Raw genomic sequence first — 19570 nt, 5'->3', positions numbered from 1 at the left:
GACATACGCATAGGAAACTACAAATTGAAAGCAAGTCTATTCAGATAAATGTTGGACATCATCTGTATGAATGTTTAAGGCATAAACAACTTCAGACATTCTTCAGATTCACAGAACGACAATAAGAAAGTATGGCTACACACAATCCATTCAGTTTTATAAACTACCAATGAATAACCTCACAAGGAATTTAAAAACAGATGACATTTCAAATGTCATTTTCAACATTTAATAGCTTTGATCTATGAACAAGACTGTAAGACAGAAAATTAAACAAGTATGACCAAAATAAATGAAGTAAGTCCTCAATAGATATGAAAACATCCCATAGTAGTGAAATGAATTAACATAGTTATTAGGACTTCAATGCAAAGACACACCTCCAGATTTGATGTAATCAGAATTAATATTTGGCAAAAAATACAAAAGCTGATTTTAACAGTCATATTATTTTTCTTTGTACCCCTAAAAAGAAAAACAAGCTTGAAAAACAAAATCAAACTTGGAGACTCACATTTCCCAATGTTGTATGTCAGTATACAAAGCAACAGCATGTAAAACTTTGTAATACTACCATTAACATATGCATTTAAATGAAATTGGATGAAATACCCTCAAATAAACACATACTTCTGGACTCAATGTTTCACAAGGCAGATAACATTCAGTTAATGAAACTGAGATGGTAACAGGCAGGAAGGCCAGGTGTCTCCAAAGTGAGGAAATAGGCTGCAAGTGTCAGATGTCTATTTTTTATCTCTCTCTTAAGAGGCAGCAGGAAATAAGCTAGTGTTATCTTTTTTCCCCTTCTCTATACAAATTTAAAAAGACGTTTTTCTCTTAAAATTCTGTGTTGCCATAATGACACCTGGTTCCACCTGAACTTAACTTTTCCCAAACCTTGAGCTAACCAAGGCATTTTTCTTATGGAAATGTTTGCCTTAAGCTATGTTAATGTACTATGTATTTACCCTAGACTATCTTCAAATCGGTTCTGCCTAAAGCCTCAGAACTGACTTGACAAACCAGTATGTTTTACTCATACCTTGTTCTCCTAATCTATGTTAGTGAAGCTATATAGTTGCTTGGAAATCTGCCTTTCTCCAAGATTCATGTCAATTGTTTTACGGCCCAGGATGACTCACCTGGTGCCACTGGTATCTCCATGTATCTTGTGGGTGAGGGGCCTGCTGCCATTCTCTGAGTTTTGAGACACTTCCTTTCTCTAATTAGTAGACTGCTAGTAGCTATATAACATCTGGTTAAAGACTAGCAGGGGGGCACTCTTTCTGTCCCCTTCTGATGTCTATGTCAGAAGCTCTTTTATACTTTAATAAAACTTTGTGACACAAAAGCTCTGAGTGATCAAGCCTCGTCACTGGCCCTGGATTGACTTCGTCTTTTAAGGAGGTCAAGAATCCCGGCATCTTTCGTGGTTCAGCAACAACCTTTCAAAACAATGGTCTTTTCAAAAAATGATGATAGGTGATGAGTATACACATGCATATGAATGAAATGGGACCCGTATCTCAAACCACATAAAAATAAATCTTCCCTCAACATAAATATAACACAATCAGCCCTTCATATGCATAGATTCTTCAATTATGAAGTCATACAAATATGGATGTAAAATATCACAATAAATTCCAAAGTTTAAATGCTGGGGTCCAGCCCCAGCAGGATCCAAGGGGTTCCCTCAGGATGAACGGCGTCGGCGAGTGATAGAAGACACATGAGACCAGCCTTGATAGGGCCAAGTCTGTCTTTATTTCTTGACAACAGTTTTTATACCCTTACTCAGAGTGTATCCAGGATACAAAATGCTCACTCATGTCTATACAGGGTTAGTTTACATTACGTCAGTTTGTCCTTAAGGAAGAACAAGATGCTTTCTGCATTTCGTTTCTATAATAAATCTTTACACATTATCTTTTGGCCTTAGGGCTTATTAACATTTTATGTAAGTCAGGTGAATGTAGGCCTGTTTTCTGTTTCTGTGGTGACCTTAACAGAAAAGTTACAGTCTCATAGGGCAACAGTGCAGCATGTCACAACATAATAAAAATATGACCCTGTTAATACCAACATCAATTCTTCTGCAAAAGTTGTCAATTAAATTTATCTAAAAGTTTTACCCCATACAGACTTTGTGGCTCTAACAAGACGGCCTCTGCCTAGCACTCCTGGCTAATAATTAACAACTATTTCATTGTTACAATACTAGGGCTAAGCTCTTATATTAACAATGGTTACCATAGCACAGCTTTAACACACTAAAAGCAAAAACACAGCAAGCAAACATTAACCCAATAACCACTTTTATGATAATTTTTCTTATATTTTTTAATAAAACGCCTTCATCCCTCAAAAATGCTCTATATCTATTAGGGCTTTTATATAATCAGGTTCTTTAAACTATTCTATGATTAAAATATCATAAGCAATCATGCATATTAGTACCAAGGGCATAAATGCATTTGACTAACAAACTACCAGCAAAGGAGCTCAAATCAAAACACTCCTTGCAACCTAAATAATCTCATAAAATACCACCACCTAAAAAACTTATTGATTAAAGTTCTAAATTGATTCTTATATGGGAAGAGATCGGGGAAGGCCTTCCTGCCTGCGTCAGAGAAATTAGGGAGTAGTCCACTGAGGCAGGCATCAGAAAGACAGATATCATCTTTAAGGTGAGTGCCGGGGGCAGCTTTGGGGCAGCTTTTGGGAATCCCTGAAAACCTGATCCGCCTTGCCCGTCAGGCTTTCTCCCCATGACCTTGTCATGGGTGGGATCTCGTGAGCTAGCCTTTTTGGAATCCTTGAAAACCTGATCCGCCTTGCCCGTCAGATTTTCTCCCTTATGGCCTTGTCATGGGTAAGGTCTCGTGTGCTGGCTCCCGGCATTTAAACTTTTAAAAGTGGTGAATATTGACTTTCACCTGCTGGCACTTCTTTACACGTCATCGCCATTATATCAGCTATTACAATGACTCATGTGCTGTGCTAAGTCACTTACACCGTGTCCAGCTCTTTGGGATCGTATGGACTAGGGCCCACCAGGCTCCTCCGTCCATGGGATTCTCCAGGCGAGGATACTGGAGTGGGTTGCCATGCTCTCCCCTTCAGGAGATCTTTCTGCCCCAGGGATAGAACCCATATCTCTTATGTCTCCTGCATTGGCAGATGGGTTCTTTACCATTAGCACCACCTGGGAAGCCCCAAGACACATGAACATCAGCGGATTTGGGGATCCACGGGGCACATACAGAACCATTCCTCAAAGAAAACTGAAGAATGACTTTAAAATCTCAAACAAAACACGAGTATACGTGCTCACAACCTTGATGCAGCAAGGGTTTCCTCGATCTGACAAGTGCCACGGACCGATGAAGGACTATGTGAATAATACTTCAAAGTTGATTTGGCCAACACAGCCTAAGTTGGCTATATTTAGTCCTCAAATGAATAAGAATGTCATTAGTAGCGGTGGTTTCCAATAAGCAGCATGTGAAGCTGTTTACACTTATTGTGATTCACGGTATACCACATCCACAAATTTCAGTAGCATTTGTGCAAAAACCATACATTTCTCAGTGGAAGCTTCTACATGGACTGTTGGGATCAGAGTTCTAACTCATACAGGCATACTTTTACTTTTAAAATGATCCTGCATGATAATCAAACAAAACACTGGATTAACACCTAGACAGTGTTTGAGCTCTGTACTAAATAATTTTAAAGCTAGTAGATGGAGTGAGCTGATGAGGAAGACTATGAACGAGTCATGATCTTCAACTTGGTCAAACTGCTGATAGTCATACAAGTTAATAAAAAGTTAAGCCTGTTGTCATTAAATCAGTTTAAAAGAAATAGAATAATAAAACAAATTAGTAAGTCTTGTTTTCTTAATAAACATTGTATTATTTCTGCACAGCTTTTTTACTGGTATTAATAAAATACCTTAAATAATAAGGTCACAGTGAAAAAGATTCACATTCTATTTTCACATCTATAATCGATGTCACAGCTGTTTGACACTATTACTTGAATGAATACAACTTATGTGACTTCACAAACTACAAACACTACTAACATAATAGGTATTAAAATACCTTGACTGACATGAGCGTTAAGAATTAGTAGAGTTGCTCTCATGAATAATGATAGTATTATTCACTCTAGTCATGGTACTGGAATCTGTACATTAATACCTCTACAAAGGAAACTGAAAGGATAGAATACTACTAAAGGAACTTCATAACTATAAATTTAATCCTACTGTAATCATTCAACATTGTATGTTTTCTTTTAAACTAACTTTCATATTTGGTCTACCCTAACCTCTTCTGTGTTCACATTATGCTGTACTTATTGCTAACAGTAAAAATACCATTGGCGCTCTAATTAATTTTTTTTTTACTTGCAATGCTAGTGATAGAATCAAAGGCTGATATCTACATCAAACAGGAGAAATGTAATGGAAACTAAACAATTTTATATAATAACATTGCTGTGCTCCTATACAGTCAAATGGACATTCAAAAGGACATGTTTTTTCTGAATATTTCAGAAAATTAGAATTGGATGACTGCAAACAATAAAACTAACAATATATTAATACATAATGTTAATATACAATTGGTCATTACTTTTCCTATTCTACCACAGCTAACTGACTAGAAGTCAGTTTTAGTAACTACTACTAACATAAGACCTTCATCAATAAGTGAAGATATATAGGAAAATCCATAATATATCTAAAAAACATCAAAGATAAAATGATGATAAAAAAATACAGTGACATCTTAGTTGGTATAAGAAACAGGATGATTATGAAGGCAAAGCCCACGATCATATACAGGCCATGGAAGCCTGTGACTGTCACGAGTGTTGACTTCTTCATCTGAGGTTGTAAAAAGTGCTTTGCAAAATCCTGAGGTTTGCAGGAGTTGTAACCTCCTAAAGAGACTGCAATAAAAACAGTTTCTAGAATATCCTGACAATTTCCATCTACCAAGATATGGTGAGCTCAAGCAATACATACTCCAGAGGACAGAAGACAGACATGTTGAGAAGTGGGAATGACTTCTACTGCCCTTAGGGAGAAAAGGGCATGTTGCTATTCAGCCAAGTGCAAGTGTAGAAGCAACACCTCAGTGATTAAACCTTTAAAGATTCTATAAAAATGACAACGACTGATAGGAATAAACTTTCATAAGCGCCTTCTCAGACCTCCCGTCATAAGCACAAGCATAATAAAAACACTGAGTTTTCATGGTCTCACACAAAGTTAGACTCACTTATGACAATGGCCGGAGAGGCTCCTATAAGACATCAGGGCTGGGATTTACTGTAGGAAGCACATCGGTTTAGTGCATCGCTATGTGTTATGGAAATATGTGTTATTGACAGGGTGAAGGCATATTCTTGAATAACACAGCAAATAACACTACAAATTCAAGGAATATGGCTACAATGACAATAGCTAATTTCATGATGGCTACTGCTTGGTAGAGCTAGGATTGCCTCTCCCATTAAGTACTTAAATGGCCAGCTGTGATATTAGCTACGAGTTTCTCACTGTAATTCTCACTTAGAAACCGAATCTAATACTTTCCATGTTTACTAGCACAAGAACAGTGAAAGATCCTTGTAGAAGAAAGTCAGACAGACATGCTTCTGTTTTATCACAGAAGCTGCTTATGACCAGTCCTGCTCACAGACAGATTGCTAATTCCAAATTTATAGACAGTTATGCAGATATTCTTTACCAACTGAGCCACCAGGGAAGCCCTAATAGCTCAGTTGGTAAAGAATCCACCTGCAATGCAGGAGACCCTGGTTTGATTCCTGGGTCAGGAAGACCCCCTGGAGAAGGGATAAGCTACCCACTCCAGTATTCTGGCCTAGAGAATTCTATGGACTGTATAGTCCATGGGGGTCACAAAGAGTCAGGCACGATTGAGCCACTTTCACTTTCACATGTGGATATTATTAAAAAAAAAAAAGGTGGTAACAGATCTAGTACCTTTGTCAAGCTAACGAATGAGTAATATAAATATGAATAATCAACTTCATCCTTCATAGTTGTTACCGTCCGGTATTTGCTTTGAGAGGAGTTGAACTACTCATTGTTAAAGAGAAATGATCCTTTCCTCTCTGAAACATTTGTGAATCATTCAGTTGGGTGTGGTGAATAAAATAATTAAGGGTCTAATACATAAAAATGCAATAGGCAAAGCAGTTAGATTTTTTGCTCCCTTTCTCAAAGGATAGAATATTTTGTATTTGCCCTGATTTTATGTCTTGACTTCATGTACAATTGTATATTGATATTTTTAGTTGAAATACAATAGGACTAAAAATATTGATATAATACTAATAAATCATGTTGGTATGTGTGGTTGTCACATAGGATTCACAGGAGATTTAAATTCACAGTTGTCAACGTAAAGGATTAATGCTGTTTAGCGTCTTCATGAATCTATACCATGAATGAAGAGCTTTCCTCAACATATTTCACTGAAGGAACTACAAGGATGATAGGCATAATACTATGCTTCAACTCATGGATTTCTTTTTTTTTTTTTTTTTTTTCAACTCATGGATTTCTAAGCATTGCTCACAACCCAAATCTGATTTTCAACATTAGGGTTCTTTCAGTGTCCTTGAACAGCATTTGTTTTTCTGTTCAGTTCAGTTCAATCACTCAGTCATGTCCGACTCTTTGTGACCCCATGAACCGCAGCACACCAGGCCTCCCTGTCCATCACCAACTCCCAGAGTTTACCCAAACTCGCGTCCATTGAGTCGGTGATGCCATCCAGCCATCTCATCCTCTATCGTCCCCTTCTCCTAGTGCCTTCAATCTTTCCCAGTATCAGGGTCTTTTCAAATGAGTCAGGTCTTCGCATCAGGTAGCCAAAATATTGGAGTTTCAGCTTCAACATCAGTCCTTCTAATGAACACCTAGAAGTGGTTTCCTTTAGGATGGACTGGTTGGATTTCCTTGCAGTCCAAGGGACTCTCAAGAGTCTTCTCCAACACCACAGTTCAAAAGCATCCATTCTTCTGTGCTCAGCTTTCTTTATAGTCCAACTATATATTCTGTATACAGAAGAAAACAGCTCATAAGTATAAAACTTGTTCATATAAAATGAGTGTATGAATTGTTATCTTCCCGACCTACGGATCAAACCCACATCACTTCCATCTCCTGCACTGGTAGGCAGATTATTTACTAACTGTGCCACCTAGGAATCGATACACATTTCAAGAACCACTGCCATCAGCTTCTCCTGTTCATGACCGAAGTAGGAGAAAGAACACTGGAAGAAGTACTCGTAAGATATTATTTAGTCAAGGAACTGTTATGCTGGGTACTCCAGTTATTACTGGGACAAGTCAGTTCCTCCAATGATGATGGGTATAACTGAAAAATTCTTACAAGTTCATGGGATGTGATGTCTACATGATAAATGTGTTCATCTTACACTACTGCTTCAGGTATGCCTACTTCAGCATGAAGGACTGTACTTAAAGGGATGCCAACTATTCCAGCTCAAGCAACAGATAGTGAAGTGCAGACCATTGTCCTTTGTTGACAATAATTAGCAGTTTGTCAACATATGTAACATGCCAGAGCAAGCCTTGGGATGGAACTCTAAACACAGATTAGGCCCTCTTTTTGCCAAGCCCTGCGAGAAAATACAAATCAAAAAAAGAAAAAGAGCAACGGTTTTGTCAGGACTTCCTCACCTTTTCTTTCTGGATGGCAGGAAGCAGACATTGAGGGCAGATGACTGCAGGATTTAATTGTGAGCTAACATTGGGTGGGGCGGAAGCTCATCACTCTAGTAAGAATGTGGCTCAATTACACCGTTGGACTTTCATTCACTTCATGTACATAGAGTTTATAATCCTTCGTTAAGGAATTAAATAAGTTATACTTCCTTACACCTTCACAATCTCTTGGTTTACATGAATGTAAATTCCTAGTCCAGCACTTATACAATGAGTGTTACAGGTAGTAATAGTGCATAAATGATGATGAGCAATGACAGGAAGTTTATTTATTCTCTGTTTGAATTATCTATTTTTATATAATCAAGCAGTGAAATATACTTAGGGATGTGAATATTTTAGTGGCGTGTATAAATACATGTTGACTAGTGCTATGAGAACTCATAGTGTTGGCAGAATAATTATCATGGTATTATGTCTTTTTCATATATTCCTTTTGAGATTCTGTTCCATTGTACATTATCATAAGATATTCAATACAGTTTCCTAAACTATACAGTAGGTCCTTGTGGTTTCTTTAATATATAGTACTATCTATTTGTTAATAATTCAAACAAAAACTGGTATGCAAATATTCATAGCGACATTATTCACAATAGCCCAAAGGTAGAACCCATTCAAGTGTCCATCGGTGGGTGAATGAATATGCAACACAGGATATATTCAAAAGCTTGAACATTATTCTACCATACAAAAAAATAAACTGAAATGGTTCTGCCACTGTGCAAGACATTACAGAAATTACTCCAAAACTAACACAGGGAATAAAGATATATTTCAATTCTAAGTCATGCTATGTACCCAAAAGGTTTGGAAAAAGGGGCTGAAAAAATGCATATTTCTGCAGTCATATTCACAACAGCGTGATTCACACTGGCCAAAAAACAGAAGTAATCTAAGTGTCCATGGACAGCCAATTCCATAAACAAACTGTGGTATACACACAATGGAATATGATTCAGCCCTTCAAAGACAGTAATTCTGACAATGCTACAATGTAGATGAACTTTATGGTCATTATATTAAGTGAAATAAACCAGACCAAAAAAGGACAAACATTCTGTGATCCCACCAGTATGAGATATCCAAACAAGTCAAATCCAAAGCCTGAAAAAGCAGAAAGTGATTCCCAGGGATCGAAGACAGTTCATGTTTCATGACACCCACCCAGTTTCCCTTGGGGAAACTGACTTCCCATGACATCTCCAAAACTAATTATACAAATAATTGGAAGCCATATCCAATCAAATGAATGTATACATAATTTTACAATTTATACCAACCTCACTCAAACTTCTCAACAGACAAAAGGCAAAACTGTATCTATGGTACCTCAGCTTTGCTTAAAACTGTATCTATAGTACCTCAGTTTTGCTTATGAAATTTAACAAAAAAAAAAACCAAAACACTAAAGTCTATCCAAAAGTAGATATAAAATTTATAACATGAACTGTAAAAAATTATAAATTTAAACTGTGGAAAACCTTATTCACAAAACTTAAATACAAGCCACAGAAAAATATATTTATAAAATACATATCTGATAAAGGATTGTACTCCAACTATACCAAAAAATCTGGAACGAACAGCCTCATTAAAAATGTATAAATCTGAATGCCTGGCCAAAGAACATATACAGAGAGTAAATAACCATATCAAAAATACTCAAAATCATATATCATTAGGAAATTACAAACTTAAACAACAGTGAAGTAGCACTGCACACCTATTAGATCCAGTAAACTCAAAAAAGGGGGGCGGGGCTTCTTTGGTGGCTCAGTGGTAAAGACTCTGCCTGACAACGCAAGACACTCAAGTTTGACTCGACCCCTCACCCAGGAAGATCCCACGTGCCAGAGAAACTTAGCTGGATTTTTCCACAGCTAAACAAGGCTCACCTGTGACCTGAACACTATACTATACTAGACTTTACTAAGTCTAGCACTTAGTAAACAGCTTTGAAAAAGTGTCCAGACAAAAACTATTACACAATTATACACAGCAGCTCTACTTGTAACAGCTAAAAACTTTCAAATATCAGGATGTCTTCGGTAGATGACTGTGTAAGCAAATTGGGATACATCCAAAGTGAAGGGGAGCAAATGCTACCCCATAATATACCTCTTCAGCCTGAGAATTAGTTGGACCTAATTAACTTTTTTTTTAAGAGGACACATGATCATCTCTGAAACCCAAGTTCAAGATGGCTCTTCTGTGAGTCACATTTACAAGAGAAATCTCATTTCAAAGGAATCCTCGGTATATACCAGACAGAAGGATGACAGCTTGTGAAACTCTTTTTTTTTTTTTTTATCAATAGGGAAAGCTAAGATGCAAATCTGTACAACAACCATACCCTTTCTTTCCTTCGGTTTTAATTTTTTAATATTTGTTTTTTTATTTGGCTGCGCCAGGTCAACCTTCGTGGAGGCAAGCCAGATATTTAGCTACAGCATGCAAACTCTTCGTTGTGGCACTGGAGATCTAGTTCTCAGATCAGGGATTGAACCTGGGCCTCCGTCTTTGGGAGTGTCCAGTCTTAGCCACTGGACCACCAGGAAGCCCGGGTTCTGTTTTTAGATGAAGATGCTATCTAAGGTGCTATCTTGGGCCATTTCAGTCACTGACTCCGTTTCCTGAGTTTCTCCAAAGCATGCACAAGGTACATATTATTAAACTGGTTTGCAAAACAAGTAAAGGTAGTTCATACTACAACGCTGTATGCTTACAAATATCTACATGGTAAATGGCATGTTATTTATTCTTAATTACTATGGGGAAGAGAAAGAATGCATTTTCATACATGTTACAACATGAATAAACATTAAAACCATCTTTAGTGGAAAAAATCCATATAGAAAAGGCCACCCAGATCCCATATTCACCATGTCTGCTTTAAATCCATCAAGTATGTCCAAATAACTGAAAATCCCAGTAACACTCTGAAAAAAAAAAAAAAAGAAAAAAGGATGAGGAAAAGGATGGGAAGAAAAGATATATTCATACAATTGAACAATTGCCGAAAGGGAAGTGGGGCTGTGGATTACATTTTAATGTAGAAACCATATGATTTCCTGATTTTGGATGTTATGTGCTGCTTCTGCAGGAGAATGCACCCATTTTGGATAAAACACATACAGTATTTTAGATGATGTGGCAAATGCGAGCACTTTTCCCCATTGCTAGAAGTTTTCTGTACTTTTTAAATTACTGGAAAGTAAATTATGTTTCAAAACAACCATGTCAATACCATAAAATAAAATCTGATTAGACAGGCATGAAACTTTCTTATAGAGGCCAAGACTTACCCAGACGAAGTTCAAGGGAAGCTCTGATGCTCACTGCCCTTGAAGGAGTCCACATTGAATGAAGAAATACTGTGGGAAGTCTATTAGTAACCACCATGTCTTGGGTCCTCTGGATGACCTATTGCAGGAGAAACAGATTTTACAAATAAAAATTTCTCCATAACTTCACAAAAGGTTGTTAGACTACATTCAGTAAAGTTGAATAATTTTGGATCAATTTATAATCATATAAAATACTACAATTTACAATCCCAATCAATATACAAAGATCAGTTGCATTTCTATACACTAATAACAATCAGAAACAAAAATTAAGAAAATCCCACTTATAACTGCATCAAAAAGAATAAAACATCTAGCACCAAACTTAATCAAGGACATAAAAGACCAGTATTCAGAAAACTAGAAAGCACTGATAAAGAAACCAAAGAAAACACAAATAAACAGAAAACTACTCCACGATCATGCACTGGAACAATGAGGATAAAATGTCCATTCCAACCAAAGCCATCAACAAATACACTGACTGGAATCACAAAAAAATATTCAATGGCATTTTTCACAGAAATAGAAATATTCCTAATATTAGGCTGCTAAAACTGAACAGGACCTTAAACAGCCAAAAAGACTCTGAGAAAGAAGAACACAGCTGGAGGCATCTTCCTCTCCGACTTCAAACTACATCACGGAGCCGTAGTAACCACCACGGTGAGGAACTGGCATGAACACAGACACATGGACTCGAGGAAAGAATAGAGAGCCCAGGAATGAACCCACGTGTACGGGGTCAGTTCATGAAAATCAAACCAGGAAAGGACAGTCTTCTCAAGAAACAGTGACAGGAAAACTGGCCACCTACACTGAAGAACATCACTGGTCATCCTCTAGATCATCTAACAGAAAACCTGTCATTTTGCACATGGAGCTCCTCCCCCCCGCCCCGCCTCCGAGTCCTCTGAGATGGACCTCGGTCAGCGCTCAGCTGGACACAGGAAATGCCTACTTCGTCCTCATTTTTCCCTCTTGCAGAGCCTCCCTGCTGGCGGGCACTGAGGCAACCCTGCTCCTCTCAGCCTGGACGCAGCCCCGTTATCCAGAAGCCCGAGCCCTGACGGCCCTGAGGAGACAAATCCCCGCTAGCTGGTCACCGAGCCCAGTCTGAGGGCAAAGCGTCCGGTGCCAGCAGATCAGAGGGGGATTTGGCGCCCCCTGCTGGCCGCCAGAGAAGAGCGGGCAGCCCCGTGCTCAGAGAGCCCAGAGGGCTCACCCAGAAGCAGCTCTGCTGTGAGCACTCAGACTGGAAGCCCAAACTGAAATGCAGCAGAATAAGCTCCATGACCCTCCTCAAAGCATGGCTAAGGAACAATCAGAGCCTATATGGAATACAGCCATAAAAAGGAACACATTTGAGTCAGTTCTAATGAAGTGATGAACCTAGAGCGTATTAAACAGGGAAGTCAGTCAGAAAGAGAAAAACATGGAATCTAGAAGGATGGCACTGACGAAACTGTTCACACAGCAGCAATGGAGATGCAGACATAAAGAACAGACTTAGGGACAAGGGCGGGGAACGAGAGGGAGAGGGTGAGATGAATGGAGAGAGCAGCATGGATTTGTAAATAGACAAACCAACCAGCACCAACATTTGTAAATAGACAACCAGTGGGAATTTGCTGTCTGACTCCGGGAACTCAAACTGGGACTCTGTAATAACCTGGAGAGGTGGGAATGGGTGGGACGGTGGAGGGAGATTCAAGAGTGAGGGGACACACGTACACCTTTGGTTAATTCATGTTGATGTATGACAAATCAAACCAATATTGTAAAGCAATGATCAATTAAAAATAACTATTAAAAAAAAAAGATGGAATGAAATGAACAGAAACACAAACTTTGCAACTAACACCGTAATTCAATTTAAAAAACTATATAAAATTTTAGAAAACAACAAAAGATCTACATGACCTTTGGTCTGGTGATGAGTTCTAACACACAACAAAAAAGCCAACTTACCAAATTATGAATATAAATTATTTAAAACATTGACTTTTACAATTTTATACATTTACTCTGTGAAGGACCTTATTCGAGAGAACCAAAAGACAAACTGTTAAAAGAACTACTGACCACCCACCCTTGCCAGGCAACAGAGAAGAGAAAACACTTGCAGGAGTCATCTTACAACAGGAGGTCCTGGTAAGGAGCAAGGAACTAACAAGCTACCACCAAACCAGGATTCTGGAGAGGTCAAAAGGAGATGGGAGACTCCAGTCCAGAGGTCCTACCAACTTCCCAGGATCCTCCTTGCTGGAATCCAGCTCGGCTGAGTGATGCATGTGCCCTCAGGAAGGATCCCAATTCAGAATGACTGGCAAGAGACAAAACAGAAACTAACCCAATGACCATAAAATCTGAGACTGTGAGCCACGTGGCAGAGAAGTTCTCTCTGTTTCCCTCACCCTCCTGCCCTCCGCCCCAGCAGCCCTTCCCAATAAAGTCTCTCACTTGGACAGCATTCCTCTCCTTGGACAATTCATTTCTAAGTGTCAGACAAGAACCCACTCTCAAGCCCTGGAAGGGATCCCCCTTCCTTCATCAAAACCACAATCCAAGAGAAGATATCTTCAAAATGCTATCTTGTAGAGAAGGAAATGGCACCCCCTCCAGTATTCTGGCCTCAGAAATCCCAGGGACAGAGGAGCTTGGTGGGCTATAGTCCAACAGCAGGGCATTTCTGAGGGGAGGAAACAGTCCCAGGGAAGTTGAGGTGCTCGCCAAAGGCCCCAGAGCTTTTGATGTCACAGCCAGAACTGTGGCTGAGGACTCCCAGCTACCAGGCCTCTTGATCCTGGCCTCTCTCACCAGGTACATGTGTGGAGAACTAGAATAAAAAATATGCCTGAGGGCTTCCCTGGTGGCTCTGTGGTAAAGACTCCGCCTGCCAGTGCTGGAAATGCAGGTGTGATCCCTGCTATGGGAAGATCCCACATGCTATGGAGCCCGTGTGCCACAACCGCGGAGCCTGTGCTCTAGAGCCTGGAAGCCACAACGCCGAGCTCACATACTGCAACTACTGAAGCCCGTGAGCCTGTGCCCCACAACAAGAGGAGCCACTGCAGTGAGAAGCCCGCACACCACTAGTTATGGCCCACGCTCACCCAAACTAGGGAAAAGCCCACACACGTAGACCCAACACAGCCAAAAATAAATAAAATTGTTTTCCTAAAAAATGCATATCTGACAAAGAATCTGTACTCAAATTGTCCAAGAACACTAGAGCACACAAGCCCATTCATAACTGGTAAAGACTGAAATAGACACCTGGCCACGGAGGGTATACTGACAGTAAACTCTCCTATAGAAACATACTCAAGATACTGGTGGAATGCATGCACAGCCCCCTTTGGAAGACAGTGTGACAGTTTTTTTCAGTAACCACATGGGACAAGCACTGAATTCTATACATGACAAGTGGTGGAAGCCAGGTATCTTACCATTGGAATGAGAAGTTACGGATAAACAAAAGGAGAGAGTACAAGATTCATGGAGACATCATCACAAATTACCTTTAACTGAATATGTTCAAAGGTAAGCTGGAATACATGTATATATTTCCAAGAATTGTCAGCTGAGCATATTTAGCTCTTACATCCATGTTTTAAATATCATTCTCTAATGAAAGGGAACAGGAAATGTCCCTGGTGGTCCAGTGGTAAAGGAGCTGCCTACCAATGCAGGGAACACGGGTTCAATCCCTGTTCCTAGGAGATTCCACATGTCCAGGGGCAATTAAGCCCCCGTACAACTACTGAAGTACTTGCATGCTCCAGAGCCCAAGTTCTGCAACCAGAGGAAGTGCTGCAATGAGAAGCCATGGCATGGCAACTAGAGGGTAGCCTCTGCTCACTACAACTAGACATCTAGCTACAAAGACCCAGCATAGTAAAAAATAATTCAATGTTTAAAAAAAAGGATAAGTTCTTTCAATAAATGACTGAGACTAGCAGTGAGACAGTAAATATATGAGCCAGGATAATCTTAAAGTATGAGAAAGTAAAGAAAGTAAAGACAACTATCAAGCTGTCCAAACTGATAAAAATGAATGATTACACAGTTTTATCTGTATACACTAGCAAATAATAATCTGAAAAGGAATTTAAAAAACAATTCCATTTCGATAATGTCAACATTAATAAAATACTTTACCATGGATGTAACGAGGATGACAAGACTGGCACACTGGAAATTATACGTGATTGCTGAAAAATATCCTGAATACTTGCACAGATATTCCATAGCGATGGAAAGACTTAAGATGGCAATACCATGGAATGCATCTTCAATCTGAAATGAAGATTCAATACGAATTACAAAAGACTGAAAGGTCATGGCTGAACCACGAAAGGCGCCAGGATTCTTGGCCTCCAGAGGAGAAGAATTCAATCCAGGGCCCGTTGACAAAGCTTGATCACTCAGAGCTTTTGTGTCATAAAATTTTATTAAAGTATAAAAGAGATAGAGAAAGCTGCTGACATAGACATCAGATGGGGCCAGTAAGAGTACCCCCTGCTAGTCTTTAGCCAGATGTTATACAGCCACTAGCAGTCTGCTAATGAAAGAAAGGCAATGTCTCAGAGAATGGCACCAGGCCCCTCACCCACAACAGGCATTGAGATAACATTGGCAGCTGGTGAATCATCCCGGGCCATGGAATGATTGACATGAATCTTGAAGAAAGGCAGATTTCCAAGCAAATATATCGTTTCATTAACATAGATTAGGAGAACAAGGTATGAGTAAAACATACTGGTTTGTCAAGTATTGTCCTGGGTTACGACATCTGTACCAATTAATTCACTCAGCTGTTAACCCCTCAGATGGAGATAAATGGTTAAAAGATTTAATAACCCAAATGTGAGTATTTCTACAAATGAACTTCATTGGGCAAGGAAAATAGGAAACACACAACATAAGGCCACTTCTGGAGCCTTTCACTTAAAGATTCAAAACTGCAAACAAAGTAAAGATAAATCAATAGGAAAGTTTTTAAAAACAGATTTTAGTAAAGTTCCAAAATATATTCTGGGGTAGATCCACAGCAAAAATGAAGGCAAGCATGTCCTCTCTTTTTATAAAACGGCTGAGATCTAAAATAAGGAACTTAAAAAACAAAAAACAGAACTGATTTGAAATGTAAGACTGCTATGTTAGAAAATCTCTGAAGTATGACTGAACATTTTCAGAGAGCCTTATAAAGTTAAAAAAGTGTGAAACAAACAAAATTGTATCATAGTCTGAAAAATATTCCCTAGTGGCTCAGATAGTAAAGAGTCTGCCTGCAATGTGGGACACTTGAGTTCAATCCCTGGGTCTGGAAGATCCTCTGGAGAAGGAAATGGCAACCCACTCCAGTATTCTTGCCTGGAAAATCCCATGGACGGAGGAGCTGGCAGGCTACAACCCATAGGGTTGCAAAGAGTTGGACACGACTGAGAGACTTCACTCACTCACTGAAAAAACCAAATGGCCCCTGAGATAAAAATCAAAACCTAAAGGTCCTGTGACAACCAAGAGTTGGGAAAGAAAAAGGGCCACTGGATGAACTGATGTCTTCTATTCTCTAAGAAATAGAGGGGGGAAAGTTCAAAAATATCACTCCAAGAAACAGCAGTTACTACCCTGCAATTCTCTGATCTTTCTCTAATTCCTAACAGTAATTCTCTATAAATACAGATAGCTAACAATATAGCATCCTTGTCAATATGGGTTCTACTTTGTCTACCATTCATCTTATTAATATAGGACATTAAGTTCCTTGGGGTAAAGTTTTAAAGCAAAAGAGAAGCCAACCTAAATACAGAAGAAAAAAAACTTTTTTTGTCTTAAAAAAAAAAAAAGGTCTAGTGCCAGAATGTGAAGGAAGACTGTATAAAACACACTTGTCAATCAATACACAGTTAACTTGTAGAAGGCTTCAGGGATAATGGTTTACTACACCTATTCAAGCATTGGAAACTTCTATTCTCAATCCTTTCTCTAGCCAAACCTTGTTATTTTGGGATCATTTGTGAAAAGAAAGTTTCTTTTTCTATGTAATGTGTCAGTCTTTCTCTTGAATGTACATAAAAAGGTTCGATTGTATTCTCAACAATGTGGCACCCACCAAAGGTCCACTGACTATTTAGCCTATTCCTTGATTCAATAGCTAAGACCTGCTTCAGGGCAATTACACCCTCAATAAAGTCAGGCAAAGCTCCTGCAAAGGGTCATCTGTATATCTGATGTTACTACGATGAGGAACTAACCCTCAGTTCAGTTCAGTCCAGTCGCTCAGTTGTGTCCGACGCTTTGCAATCCCATGATTCGCAGCATGCGAGGCCTCCCTGTCCATCACAAACTCCCAGAGTTTACTCAAACCCATGTCCATCGAGTCGGTGATGCCATCCAGCCATCTCATCCTCTTTCGTCCCCTTCTCCTCCCGCCCCCAACCCCTCACAGCATCAGGGTCTTTTCCAATGAGTCAGCTCTTCGCATCAGGTGGCCAAAGTCCTGGAGTTTCAGCCTCAGCATCAGTCCTTCCAATGAACACCCAGGACTGAGCTCCTTTAGGATGGACTGGTTGGATCTCCTTGCAGTCCAAGGGACTCTCAAGAGTCTTCTCCAACACCACAGCTCAAAAGCATCAATTCTTCGGCACTCAGCTTTCTTCACAGTCCAACTCTCACATCCATACATGACCACTGGAAAAACCATAGCCATGACTAGATGGACCTTTGTTGACAAAGTAATGTCTCGCTTTTTAATATGCTATCTAGGTTGGTCATAACTTTCCTTCCAAGGAGTAAGCACCTTTTAATTTCATGGCTGCAATCATCATCTGCAGTGATTTTGGAGTCCCTAAAAATAAAGTCTGATGTTCTTTCCAATGTCTCCCCATCTGTTTCCCATGAGGTGATGGGACCAGATGCCATGATCTTAGTTTTCTGAATGCTGAGCTTTAAGCCAACTTTTTCACTCTCCTCTTCCACTTTCATCAAGAGGCTTTTTAGTTCCTCTTCACTTTCTGCCATAAGGGTGGTGTCATCTCCATATCTGAGGTGATTGATATTTCTCCTGGCAATCTTGATTCCAGCTTGTGCTTCATCCAGCCCAGAGTTTCTCATGATGTACTCTGCACAGAAGTTAAATAAGCAGGGTGACAATATACAGCCTTGACGTACTCCTTTTCCTATTTGGAACCAGTCTGTTGTTCCATGTCCAGTTCTAACTATTGCTTCCTGACCTGCATACAGGTTTCTCAAGACGCAGGTCAGGTGGTCTGGTATGCCCATCTCTTTCAGAATTTTCACAGTTTATTGTGATCCACGCAGTTGAAGGCTATGGCATAGTCAATAAAGCAGAAATAGATGCTTTTCTGGAACTCTCTTGCTTTTTTGATGATCCAGCGGATATTGGCAACTTGATCTCTGGTTCCTCTGCCTTTTCTAAAAGCAGCTTGAACATCTGGAAGTTCACAGTTCATGTATTGCTGAAGCCTGGCTTGGAGAATTAACCCTACTGCTAACTAAATTACTAAACTTTTTCTGTTAACTAATTGTGAAATATGCGAAATATTATGATTTCCTCCTCATGTTACCAACACTATTTCCCATTGAGAAACAATCTTGTGATTGTGTTTTTGTAGTTCCATAAGTGTTCATGCCCTTTTGGACACTGCAGTCCAAATCCTGACAATATTTTTGGTGATAATTCTTATAAACTGACTTAGGAAACCAAGCCTGTGATCCTTTCAAGAGCATGTCAAATGGCTAAAAATAAAAGGACTAAGATGTAGCAGTGATAACTGTCATGCTTTTGGTGTAATAATTACTGGATGCTTTGATACCACTCAGAAATTGCTATCATAAAGGTTGAGGCTCACTATAGAAGTGAAACTATAGAAACTGGAGAAAATGCTTTAGCAGATCATTATGCAGATTATTTAGCAGATTGACAAGCTGTGACTTAAAATTGTCGAATGACATGCTAAGTAGAAGAAATGTACATCTTTCATAACATGTCTAGAAACACATATAAATTTCCTTAGAAATAAGAATTAAATAATAATCTCTACATATAAGGGGCACAGTTATTTTGAAATTAAGTTATTAAGAACTGTTTTAAAAATAATGTGAAATTATTTATGAGTTTTTTCATATGTCTATAGGATATAGTATAAGAAACCACTGAGTAATAGCAATAGTGATCAATCCTCAATAAGAAACTTGTTTCACTTTTAGCTTTCAAAGTATGAAAGACAAAGTGCAGAAGAGGCTTTAACACATGACATATCTACAGAGAAACTTATGGTTTTGCTTTTACATATCAATTTAGGAAAAAGAGTTAAAAAAATGCAACTTACACTCATCTCGGAACCTTGGTTCTGCATTAGGCCCAATTCTACCAAATGTTT

General features: G+C 39.0%; 1 pseudogene; it reads right to left on the bottom strand.

The window, feature by feature from the left end:
* Positions 1-1747: 1747 nt before the first annotated feature.
* Positions 1748-19570, bottom strand: part of LOC133070583 (RAB11-binding protein RELCH-like) — a 77486-nt pseudogene continuing 59663 nt past the window's right edge.

This window comes from Dama dama, chromosome 15 (assembly GCF_033118175.1).
Source record: "Dama dama isolate Ldn47 chromosome 15, ASM3311817v1, whole genome shotgun sequence".
In the NCBI taxonomy this organism is placed as follows: domain Eukaryota; kingdom Metazoa; phylum Chordata; class Mammalia; order Artiodactyla; family Cervidae; genus Dama; species Dama dama.
The sequence above is the reverse complement of the archived record's forward strand: the minus strand, read 5'-3'. Positions and strand labels throughout refer to the sequence as shown.